We start from the raw sequence: 13,616 nt of genomic DNA on the forward strand, positions 1-13,616 counted from the left end.
AAATCAAGCAGTCCTCTTTCTAAGACCTAGAGAAGTGAAAATATACATTTATAAGAGCACAGTGATGCTTACCTAGAGATACTATGGATAAGAAAAATGCAGGGTTCCACCGTGGTTACACTAAAAGGTAGTTTCTGTGAGTGGTAGACTAGAAAATAATCCAAAATCTTAGAATAAGTCCCCACTCATGTAGATGGCAACAGCCTTCAGTTCCCTTCACCACAGACTTCCTAAAATTTCATGTATTGCAAAAATTCTAAAATCTTATCACGATACTAAATTGGGTATTCACTATCAAGCAATAAATTGTTCAAATGGCTAATCTGATTTTGTCTTTTAAAAATACTGCATTTTCCACTTATTTTGAATACCAAAATGAATGGAGTATGTATCACTCTGGCTCCTGGTACAAAGAGACAGCTCACTCAAACTGTACAATTGAGAAGAATTTAATAGAGGTACTATTTACAGAAATATAGGAAGGGCTAAGGGAAACCAGTTAGGGATACTGTTTTATTCCAGAGCTTGCAACTGTGAGAAGGTATAACTCCCCTGGATCTGATGTGTACAGGGAGAAGATGGCTACTCAAACCTGGAGAGGAAAGGGCACTTGACAGGATCAATAGCCTTTAAAAGAGGAACCATTCAACCTATTGTGATATAGCAGGGAGAGCCCCTAGAGTATATATGTTCTGACCTCCCTCTCTAGGGAGATTCCCACTGGCTGAACACAATCAGAAGCCAGAGGGCAAATGTGTTCTTTGATACAATCCTTATAGGTAAGTCCCCGGGCACAGAGAAGGTTGGGAAAAAAAAAAAGTAGAGAGTGAATCTGGAGAGCAAGTGGGAAATATTCAAGGTAGTAGTACTCTTGCTACAGGTAACAGAAAATATAATCAAGCTAATACAAGCAAACAAGGGAATTCATTGACTTATGTACCTTAAAAGTATAGGAGTAGCTCTATCTTCAAGCCCAGCTCAGCTGATCCAGCATCTCGAAGGATGTTACTGGGATTCAGTATCTTTCCATCTGTCAGTTCTGTTCTCCTCCATGTAGACTTCACTCAAAGCCTCCATGTGGTGGCAAGATATCTGATAGTAATTTCAGCTTGACATTCCAAAAAAATAATAAATAATAATTTAAACTAATAAAATTTTAAAAGGTCCTTTCAACACTTTTATCAGAGATCCTGGGCTTGACTGCTGTTGTCCTAAATCAAGTCACCTGCCCATTCCTAACCCAATCGATTTAATCGTAAGTATTAAGCAAGATGATTGGCCTGTCTTTAGACTCAGTGCTACAGGCCAACCACAGCCCAGTGACAGAGAGTGGAGGAAGGGTGAGCCCTTGGGTACTATTACCAAAACTAGGAAAAATAGATACTAGGCAACCAAAAAACAACAAATAACCACTAAAGCCCACAGTACCGTATTTGGAATCTGATTCTCTTCTTAGCTGTCAAGTATCATGATGTTCAGGAATATATGAACCTACCAGTTTAGGCTAAGTAGCATTTAAAAATATGGTGACAACTTCTACCTTCTAATTTCCACATTTTATGCCAATAAAGACATGAAACAAATATTTATATATATACATTTATATATAGATATGTATATAAAACTTGCCATATGCAATAATTTGATTTGTTGTTATTAAATATTTCTATTGCCTTTCTTGATTTCATAAGCACTTTCCACAACATAAGCATTCTGTTTAGCCTGCTAATCCCTGAAAAAAGAAAGCCATTTCTATTTTTGTTGTTAGTTATATTTTCTTCCCCAAACTCCTTCTATTGGCACAGGAGGGTGAATTAATGAGTCAATTTGATGTTAGTTATAAAATAAATGACACTTTGGGCTATATTACTCTGAAAAGGAAGTGTAACTTCTTTCCCAAAACAAAAGGTTATGAAAACTAAAGATCACATAGTCACAGAAATTTAAAGCTGGAAATGTACAAGTTATTTTAGGCATTAAGAACCAATGAAACCCATGGCCAGGCACTGTGGCTCACGCCTGTAATCCCAGTACTTTGGGAGGCCAAGGCAGGAGGATCACGAGGTCAGGAGCTCGAGACCAACCTGGACTATATGGTGAAACCCCATCTCTACTAAAAATATAAAACGTTAGCCAGGTGTGGTGGCGCAGGCCTGTAGTCCCAGCTACTCAGGAGGCTGAGGCTGGAGAATTACTTGAACTCGGGAGGCAGAGGTTGCAAGCCAAGATCATGCCACTGCACTCAAGCCTGGGCAACAGAGCGAGACTCTGTCAAAAAAAAAAAAAAAAAAAAAAAGAAGTGACCCTAAATTAGATAGCATTTATAATAAAATATTGTATAAATGTAAGTTCATGTCCCAAAGAAATTATAGTATGATGAGGAAACAACGGTAGAGCTGCTGTATTTTAACCAGGTATACTACTATATGAACTTGCAACTCACAGTGAATTTTTCCAAGTGAGTGGCAAGGAACTATTAGAACTGAGCTTAGATGTGTATTTTCCTTAAATCATCCTGATGTTTAGAGAAGAAAAGCTTTAACCAAGTAGACACAGTATTCTGTTCTCTCAGATCACACTGATAGGGTAGATGGAGATATTTATTGTAGCTGCGTACGTGCTGATAAGACAAAGTGAAGTATGCAAGTACTTAATCATCACATCTTTAAAATGATAGAGAAGATCATTTCTTTTTAGCTGTCTATTATGCTTTTTTTTTTTTACTTTTCCTTTCAATAACATACCTACATATTACTTTGTAAATTGCTTACCTACACAAAGTGCATTAGCTCCGCACAAATTTGTTGGCTGGTTTCATGTTTCTCTACAGAATAAGTACATTTCTAAACTTATTCATTAATGAATCTAAAGCTACATGTTTAGAAGAGCAACTGGGGAGCAGGATATCATTTTATTTTAGCCTGTTTAACAAGAAACAAACTGAGATGTACCAAAATGAAACAAACTGAGATGTACCAAAATAAATAGTGCACTTAGCACTATTTAAGATTGCTTTCTTTTTGCCCTCTTCCTCTTCCCTAGCTGTTGCTGAGCCGGGAGTCTTAATAAATGCCACCATGCCATCCTGATAGAAGAGTTGTGTACTTTGAATTTTAACTGGTCTCATTCTTAGGAGCTGGTGTCCTTGGAGATCATGTCTCCCCACTGTGTTGATAATCTACTGAGATGTGGCAGCATTTTCTTCTGATCTCGCATCTTCCCTAGGGGTTTCCTCATCCTGGCTGAGGAAGCGAATAAGTCTCCCCCAAGTCTGTTTAGTTCCACTTTCTCACCTATATTCTATGCCCTTTCTTTCTTGCAGACACAGAGAAACATTCACTGCTTTTTTCCATGCCTCTTGGACTCCACAGGGTCCCAGGATTGTCCAGCAGGTATTCACTGTTCTAAAGCATCACTTATGCATTTTCTGATTCATTTTTTTCAAGTTGCCACAGCATGGTAAACCTCGGCAAGTCTACTAGAGCTCCAGGGAGAAAGTGTACGACACAGAGACTAGACTCATCAGAGGAAGACGGGGAGAAGAAATTTACCTCTACTCTCTTCCTTCATTGTACTTGCACCAGAATTTATTCCAAGGCAGAAACCAACAGGAAAAAAAAAAATACCTAAGTTCTTTTTCCTTTCTTCTTTCTCCATTCCTACTCTGCTTTTTTTTTTTTTTTTTTTTTTTGGTTTGGTTGGTTGGTTGTTTGTTTGTTTGAGATGGAGTCTTGCTCTGCTGCCAGGCTGGAGTGCAGTGGCGTGATCTCGGCTCACTGCAACCTCCCTCTCCCAGGTTCAAGCGATTCTCCTGCCTCAGCCTCCTGAGTAGCTGGGACTACAGGCGTGCGCCACTACACCCAGCTAATTTTTGTATTTTTAGTAGAGACGGGGTTTCACCACGTTGGCCAGGATGGTCTCGATCTCTTGACTTCATGATCTGCCAGCCTCGGCCTCCCAAAGTGCTGGGATTACAAGCGTGAGCCACCATGCCCGGCCTCAATTTGTATACATATTTAAAATAGCTCTTTAAAAGTCCAAGTCCATTAATTTTGCCTGTTTCTAGAACTGTTTCTATGAATGGATTTTTCAAACCTGGTTACGGGTCACATTTTCATGGTTTTTTTTGTTTGTTTGTTTTTGCATGTCTACTAACTTTTGATATCTATATATATATATATTGGACATGTTGAATTGCATTGTTTATTTTGAAACTTCCTTTTCAACTTTGTTAAGAAGGGTCTAGAATAGATTTTACCAGAAGACTACTTTTAGCCCTTCTTCTTAGGACTAAAACCAAAAAGGGGTATGGCCTTTTGGCAATCTCTAATGAATTGTCTGAGTGTTCCACAAGGTCTTTCCACCCTAGTTGTTCAGTCCTGTGAAATTCTGATACTTGTTCAGCTTATAGCTTCCCAGTAATTATTCTTTTCCTGGTAATTGTTCTTTGGTCTTGTGGAGTCTCACCCTATATTTGTGCAGATTAGTAATCAAATACTCAAAAGGAACCTATGCAGATTTTTGGAGTTCTTTCGCTGCTTAGCTCTCTCCTCTTTGCTCTCCTGCCCATAAATTTCAGCTGTTTGAGCCTCTCCAAACTTTAATATCTGTCTCATCATCTCAGCAAAGCTGCCATGCTCTGTCTGGGTTTTACCTCTCTGCACCTTGCGCAGTAAGTGGTTCTAACCAGAAAACCCAGCACTAATAACAGTTATCTAGTGTATTTTTCTTCTCTCAGACAGTGCAATCCTTCATGGCCTGTTGTCCAATATCTAAAAGCAGTTGTTTCATATAATTTTGTTATTTCCTTTCTGTGGCAGGGGATTTGTTATGGCAGAACGGTTAGTCTTGTACCAGTTCCTCAGTCATAGCTGCAATCAGGAGTCAAGGCTTTTGACTTTCTTCATGTATACTATTATTGACAGTCTGTAAAACAATAGTTACCCTTTTATGGTAAGTGCCCCACTGAGAAAAGCATCACCATTTAATCATGTAGACCAGGAAAAAACATCAATAATTCCTAAGTCATGCTGCCATACCTTATCCCCAGTTGCCATAGGTCTGCAAACTAGATTTATTGTCAAATTCTATTACTACTGCAATGACTATAATCCAGGTATGTGACATAGTAAGATAGGGCTAGAAGTCTGATTGACAATACAGGACAAAAGATAATTTACTGTAACAGAGGAAGAAGATGGGTACAGGAGCTAGAAATTACTTTCAGAAGAACAGTAAAGGAATTGAGTACTGTTCTTTTCTAATTAAACTGAAAAAAGTTCCTTGGGGAGCTGGTATTTGATCACTTCATGGTGTTTGGGAAAATAAAACATAGTGTGTGGAAGAGAGTAAATGGATGCTAAAGTGAGGAAGAACTAAGACAATTTTCATAACTCCCTCTAAGACCTAAGATGTGACATGGTAAGGCCAGCCTTAGAGAGGAAGTGTGTCATATGCCCCAAGTGAACATGGGTCTTGCATGGATCTTGGAGAAACTGAAATGAACATCCATGATAGAGTTTTAGGAAAACTGAAAGTTACATACAACCTAAATGGACAAGCATGCCAAAAATATCACATATGAGTTCTCAGAACAGATAAGGCATCAATGTTTGAAAAAGACAAAGAGGTTTGTAAAAGACAGACCGTCCAGAGATATCTCAGCAGCAATATCCTGTCAATCCACTCAGTATTATCTATACAAAACATATTTTTAAATAATTTTAATAGAATCTATCATAAGAAAATCTGTCTCCTAGTTCAACTCTCTTGCTCCATGAGAACTGGGAAAAGAGTTTATGTAAACCAAGACTGTTCCACAAAACAAATATCCTAGTAAATGATACAGAAATTTCGCTGATACAGTTTGCACAACACTAGCTCCAAGGGTCCTACAGAGACTATTTTGTTATGCAATTCAGAAAATGAGTTATCTTTAATTTAGCCTGAAATAAAAGGCAATGACAATGGCTTAGAAATATCTTAATTATACAGAGATAGTCAAGGTGATGGTATTTATTATTGTGAAATTATACTATTTTATTGTGAACTTTTTTCTTCCCTATGTCTTTAAATTATAAAAGACTACTAGTTATTTTATTCTGTGGAGCTAATGGAAGCTATAAAAAACAGTATACTTTTCCTTTCATATCCAAGTCCATAGGTTTAGAATTAAGGAAAAGATTCCTCAGGATGAAAGTAAAACATCAGTAATAACCACTCACATGATCTTTTTTCAACTGGGATTTTCCTATGATTTGTTCATTACTGAATTCCCAGCACCTACAGCTATTTGGAACAAAGAGATAGTCAAATGGTAGGCGAATTTCTGAGTTACAATTCTCACATTCATGCTAGTCACCATGATGCCAATGCAAATGAATACAATAAATTCTGGACTGTTGGCTAATGAAAAGTCTCCGAAAAAATAAAAATAAAAACATAGCCAAACAACTTTCCTAAGATAATAGTGTTTCTTTTGTTTGTTAGAGGTAAAATGTGGCCGCAGAAACAGACATGAAATGGTTAACAGCAAAATGCTAGGCTGCTACAATTAGGAATGGCTTTGATCACTCAGAAAAGGAAGTCACCTGGAGTCAATGACCCATGCAAAATCGGTCATCACATGACCCAAAATTTTTTACTCAATGCTTGACACATAAATTATTGTTCAGAAACCACTATGGAGGATAAGGAATATCTTTAAGTTCTAGACCTTGAAAGGGGCAAAATAAAAAAGCATTATAAGCTTAGAAATTTTGTTGATAAAGGCCTTTAAATGAACTTAAAGCAATTTTAGACCAAAAGACTATGAAATCTCTACCATTCATATTATAACTCTGATATAAGTAAGAAATGATGATGCAACTCTGATATTGGCTGTAAGTGTGGAACCCAGTAGATTAAATGAGGCAGAATTTCTATACATTCCTAGCAACTTCAGCTGTTCCTCAAATCATGTGATTCCCAGCTGCTTCACCATCATGGGGCTGTAATGCTTTAAATAGGCTTCATTGTCTTAAAATATGACATTGAAGTAGGACATAATTGCGATGGTTATTTATGTCAACTTGCCTGGGCCATGGTGCCCAGATAGGTAGTCGCACATTATTCAAAATGTTTCTGTGAGAGTGTTTGGGGTGAGGTTAACATTTAAATTGATGAACTCTGAGTAAAGCAGATTGCCCTCTATCATCCAAGTAAGGCCTTATCCAGCTAGCTGAAGATCTGAATAGAACAAAAGACTGACTTCTATCAAGAAAGAGGGCCATCTACCAGCAGATAGCCTTCAGACTTAAACTGCAGCATTAGCTTTTCCTTGGTCTCCAGCTTGCCAGTCTACCCTGTATACTTTCATTTGCCAGCCACCTAAATCACATTAGCCAATTCCTTAAAATAAATTTCCTTCTAAATATACATATACCCATCTTATTGGTTCTGCTTCCCTGAAGAACCATAATATGAGAAATATGCAGATATTTGTCCCATAAGCTTGGACTACCACAGAGAGACTATCCCTAGTCACAGATACCATGAAATAAACAATTATTAACACAAGATAAAAGACAAAATCCAAATGTAAACCTGGAGTGGCAGATAAAGGAACAAAGCCAGAGGATTACATTTGTTTCTAGCTGGCACATCATTCAACTCATATTTGAGCTTATTTTAAAACAAACAAACAAAAATTTACCATGAAGTCAAGTTAAAAAAAAAAAAAATCCACCTCCCTGCTTCTGAAGTATCTAGTCACCACGCTGCCTGAGCCTGTCTAGAAAGCACTTTTATTTCAGGTTTGACTGCAATATGGGCTACTTTTTTGTTATATTACCCTTTGCCAGTTGCTATAATACCCAATGACATGTTTTGTTTACCATAAATACCTCCAAGCCAACAGATAGTCCCATTGCCCAGAACTGAAGTTTATTTCCAGTCCCCCACTTCCATCCAACCTGGTTAACTAAGTCTTTCTCACCCACATATATGACATACTATGACCCATCCATTACTCTGAGTGTGATATTTACACATAAATATTTGTACATAGTCATTCATTCATTCAAACGCATTTATTTAGTATCTGCTGTGTGCCAGGCACTGAGCACAGAGCCATGAAGTATGGAGTACAGAGCCATGAACAAGACTGACATGGCCATGCCTTCATGAATCTTATATTTTAGTGGGGAATACAGACAATCAATAAGGAAATAAATTATGATAAATGTATGCTAGAAATAAATGGAGTGCTGTGAGAAAGAGGAAGTACCCTTAAGTTGAGAACTGAAGATAAAGAGAAATTAAAGTGAGGGAAGAGTATTTTAAAAAACAAGTACAAAAAAAAAAGAATAAAAAAAAGAGAAAAAACAAGTACAAAAGCTATGAGGTGGGGAAAATTTGGTGTATTTAGAAAATACCAGAGAATCTATGTGGTTGAATTCTGATGATTGATGAAAAGGGTTGAAAATGAAAATGAGTTAGGAAACATAGACAGAGACAAGATCATGGAGGGCTTTATAATGAGTTTACTTGGGCAAAGAATGGAGCCCTCCTGAACTTAGAAATAAAATTACTTTCTGAGAAAGTGAAACCATGAAAGATCAAAGCATAATGAATAAGAAACACCATCTGTGGAGATGACTACAGTCAGAAAAGAAAGTGTATGTGTATAGAATTTGAGAAATGTACAGTTCTTTTTTCTATGTCTAGGACTGCCATCTAGACATAGAGTATACTTTAGTGACTAAAGTATAGCCATAGAAAACATTGATTAGTATATTATTATAACTTAAGCTGAAACCTAATCAATGATATAGAATCCTGCCAGAAGAACTAACCTGGTAAAAAGTCTGAGATATTCCTTAAAGCAGGGGTCTCCAGCCCCTAGACCACAGACAGGTACCAGTCGATGGCCTGTTAGGAATCAGGCCGCACAGCAGCGGGTAAGCAGCAGGCAAGAGAGTGAAGCTTCATGTATTTTTACAGCCACTCCCCATCACTCACACTAGCGCCTGAACTCCACCTCCTGTCAGATGAGCCGCGGCATTAGATTCTTATAGGAGTGAATACCCTACTGTGAACTGCACATGCAAGGGATCTAGGTTGCACACTCCTTATGAGAATCTAATGCTTGATAATCTGTCACTGTCTCCCATCATCCCCAGACGGGACCATCTAGCTGCAGGAAAATAAGCTCAGGGCTCCTACTGATTCCACATTATGGTGAGTTGTATAATTATTTCATCGTATATTACAATGTAATAGTAACAGAAAAAAGAGCACAATAAATGTAATGCACTCGAATCACCCCAAAACCATCCCCACTGCCCCAGTCCATAGAAAAATTGTCTTCAATGAAATCGGTCCCTGGTGCCAAAAAGGTTGGGGATCGAGGATCGCTGACTTAAAGGTAACCTCTCCAGCCATCATTTGTTGTGTGTGAGGGAGAGGGGGTTGGAGACAAAAAGGAAAATATATTACTCGGCTGAGTTCTCAGTATCTTACTATTTTATATACTGGGCTTCCATTTTAAGAAAGTTAAAACAAAATTGAAAGTAGTTTTCAAATATACACATAGTAGCAGTCATATTCCCAATATATTTGCTATTAATCAGTTATATATATAGCATATGTATACATGTACATTTTATATGTTATATACGTGTGTGTGTGTAAAAGAGAGATTAAAGAGAGAAAGAAAAGGATGCCAGGTAAGCACAGTTTTTGATTGTCTTAGAAGAAATACACATGCAGAGGAAATGAATGCATAAGATTACATAGTTTGATGAAATCAGTCATTAAAAACACCCAACAGGTTGCTTTTGTTCTTATTTTGGGCTCACAAACAAGCTTCTGACTGAAGTTGGCTTTTCACAGGAGAATATATTGATACTCAATATGAGTTTCTGATTCACATAACATTTATAGTTCACCCTTAATACACTGTCAATGTGATTTCTAAGTCAGTGTTTAGTTTGGTTAGTGTGTATCAGTATGTTGAGGCTTACTTGAATTTCTGCACTTGAAAAACTTAGGATCGGTATCCAAAACTCAATCTACCTCATGGAACTGCCACAGTGATACTTCCAAACAGTGATCAGCCAGTCTCTGCCTGTGACTTCTGTGGCTGGTCCCTTTTCTAACTACAACTAAAGGAACTGTAAAGAACTTCATTCATTTAAAGAGACCAGCCACAGTAGGAATCCACACTTACCAGTATTGCAATACAATAGGAAAATAACTTCATACTGATTTCATAGAAAAAGAAGCACACTGGCTTAAAGGGAGACATGCAGTTTTAGCACCTGAACTGTTTTCATCATAGAACAGTGAATGTTAAGGGTTAGATCTCAAAGTTCATCTCATCCAACCCCTTAGTTTTAAAGGTGGCAAGAGAGGCATGGAAGATTAGATTATTTACCCAAAATACAGCTGGGACTTCTGGGCTAAGCTCTTTCCACTGTGATAACTTCCTATTTCACAATAGTTGCTCACACTCTTTATTTATTTATTTATTTTATTTTTTATTTTTTATTTTTTTGAGACAGAGTCTCGCTGTGGTTTCCCAGGCTGGAGTGCAACGGTGCCATCTTGGCTCACTGAAATCTCCACCTCCTGGGTTCAAGCGATTCTCCTGCATTCAAGCGATTCTCCTGCCTCAGCTTTCTGAGTAGCTGGGATTACAGGCATGCGCCATCACGCCCAGCTAATTTTGCATTTTTATTAGAGACGGGGTTTCTTCATGTTGGTCAGTCTGGTCTCGAACTCCTGATCTCAAGTGATCCACCCACTTCAGCCTCCCACTTCAGCCTCCCAAAGTGCTGGGATGACAGGCATGAGCCAATGCGCCCGGGCCTACACTCTTAATCTTCTTGCAGCTGTTGAAACTTCATATTCTTATTCTATGCATTGACAGGTAAATTTTTAAATGAAATTATGTTTCCTAAGAAATAAGAAGACATCCTATAAAACTTTCTCCATTTTATTATGAGCAATAGGTATTTAATCAATTCCTGCCTAGATAACAGCCAAAGTGATACTCTTATAATGAAAGGCATAATATGCCCTCCTCCTTAAAACCCTGAAGCTACTCCCAACCACTAGCAGTAAAAGCCAAGTTCTTTCAATGGCCTACAATGCCCCACACCTCCATCCTCCATGCTCATTCTGTTCCTGCCACACTGTCTTCCTTGCTCTTTCTCAAATACATCAAATACCTTCCTGTCTCAGGACACTTGCATTGGCTGTTCCCTCTGCCTGGAACTCTTTTCCCTCAAACAAGTTGAATGACTCCTCATCTACTTCAAATCTTTGCTCAAATGTCACCTTCTTAATTAGATCTTCTATAACTAATCAAAACTACTACACCCATCCCCCTGTACTTCCAATGCCCCTTACCCTGACTTACTTCTTTCTCTATAGGCTCTATCACTTTCTAATACATGCACTATATCATTTACTTACTTATTATGTTTATTACTCATTATATGTCTCCCTCCAGAATATAAACTCCAGAGAGGAAGGAAGGTTGGTATATTTTTTTCTCTATTATATCCCTTACATCTAAAATACAGCCTAAGCCTCAAATATTTATTAAATGAATAAATTAATGCATTTGGCAATTTGACCATTATGTCTACAGATAATCAAAGGCTATGTATAATGTGGCCCAGATCAAGGTTAAATCATTTCCCTGATATCCCGGATCTTCCAATGAATTCCATTAAGAAGGGCAATATACTAAGCCAGTAATATATTTCTACTCCCTGAAATTCTCCTTTAGTGCTGCCGTCAATAAAATAAAAAAGAATTAGTGTTTAAAAATTAGAAGATGACCAATTGCTTTCATTTAAAGGAATATCTAAATTGCATTTTAAAAATCAAAGCAATCCAGAATGTATTGACAAAGAATACAATTTATTTAGCATTAAACTTTCAATTCTTTTGATGATAATTCTGACATGTTCTCTGATATAGCATTCTGAGAAATTGCTACAAGAATCTAAGAATCTAAGAGGGGTGTGTGTGTGTGTGTGTGTATGTGTGTGTGTCTTTATGAGCAGTCATGACCAAGAACCTGATAATAAGCATCTTAACCTATTCCTTATCAGTATTACATACATCTTTCGACTTTTTTTCTAACAATCATGATAGATTTGATCTGAAATACCTTCATTCTATTTCCTCATCCTTTTTGTAAACAAAGACAAATATGAAAGAAATGCTAGCTGAGACTAGCACTGCAGATGGTCACTACAGCTGGTTTAAAGTTGCATATCTCCAGGAATGCCACATACATTGAACATGGATTATAATGTAACTGTATCACTATTCTGGCCCCTTGTCCTGAATTTGTGCAATATTCACCTCTGGGTCTGTTTAGAACCATGTTGAATTGAAATTGAAACCAGTAATCTTTCTTCTTAGAAAAAAATAACTCAAGATTACTAAGTTAATCAATTCTAATGGGATATGAACTGATTTAAATTAAAATAATATCCTCAAAACATTTATCAGTCACTAAAAGGTGGAGACAGTGTTAGAGATACAATTATCTCAAAATGACTGTATATAATAGGGTCACAGTTCCCCATCCCTAAATCCTTGTTTAGTTAGCAGGTTTTCTGGTGGAGGATATAAAACTGGATACCATGATGATCTTATAGCACCCTCAAGTGGATTAGACTGACAATGTTTTTCTTCTTGAAGAAAGGTGTTGGCCTGTGATATGAAAAAGAAATAAAAGCTGGGAGAATCTTTTCAAGCATAAACTACTGGAACGAATGAAGATGTGCCAAGATTTATCAGAAGGGCTTGCAGTTTGAATTATTCCTCTAACAATGGGGATAGATATTTGGCTGAGTTAGCCATATCTTCCATTTAGTATTCCTCATTCTTTCTTGAGTCACTTCAGGACAGCTTTGAATAGTGTTGAACATAGATAGCTACCTTATATGGTAGCAAATCTGTAATCTAAACCTTTTACACCATGTGCTTAGAAATCAAATAAAGTGGCCCCATTATAGGAAAAAAAGAGTTCATGGCGATCTTTAGATAATAACATAATGATGGATATTTGTATTAGAGTTCACCAGAGAAACAGACAACAGGAGATACACACACACACACACACAATGAAGACTTAGCTCATACAATTATAGAGGATTATGGAGGCTGAGAAGTCGTGATCAGTCATCTACAAGCTGGAGACCCAGGAAGACTGCTAGCATAATTTAGTCTGAGTCCAAAGGTCAATGAGAACCAATGATATAAATCCTACTCTGAGGGCAAAAGAAGATGAAATGAGATGTCCCAGCTCAAACAGTGAGGCCAAAAAGGGGCAAGTTTTCCCTACTTTTGCCTTTTGTTCTACTCAGGCCCTGAATTTTTTTTTTTTTTTTTTTTTTTTTTTTTTTTTTTGAGACACTCTCACTCTGTCGCCCAGGCTGGGAAAGGTTCACTGCAGCTTCAACTTCCCAGGCTCAGATGATCCTCCCACCTCAGCCTCCTGGGTAGCTGGAACTACAGGCATGTGACACCGCAGCTGGCTAATTTTTTATTTTTGGTGGAGGCAGAGTTTTGCCATGTTGCCAAGGCTGGTCTCAAACTCCTGGGTTCAA

General features: G+C 37.6%; 1 long non-coding RNA gene across 1 annotated transcript in view; it reads right to left on the bottom strand.

Moving 5' to 3' along the window:
* LOC117083779 overlaps positions 1 to 13,616 on the bottom strand; it is a 37,502-nt gene that overhangs the window by 17,412 nt on the left and 6,474 nt on the right. Inside the window, exon 2 of the long non-coding RNA XR_004437210.1 lies at positions 941 to 1,108. This is a non-coding gene — a long non-coding RNA (uncharacterized LOC117083779). The remainder of the gene's footprint in view (positions 1 to 940; positions 1,109 to 13,616) is intronic.

Source organism: Trachypithecus francoisi, unplaced genomic scaffold (genome assembly GCF_009764315.1).
Source record: "Trachypithecus francoisi isolate TF-2019V2 unplaced genomic scaffold, Tfra_2.0 Lachesis_group0, whole genome shotgun sequence".
In the NCBI taxonomy this organism is placed as follows: Eukaryota; Metazoa; Chordata; class Mammalia; order Primates; family Cercopithecidae; genus Trachypithecus; species Trachypithecus francoisi.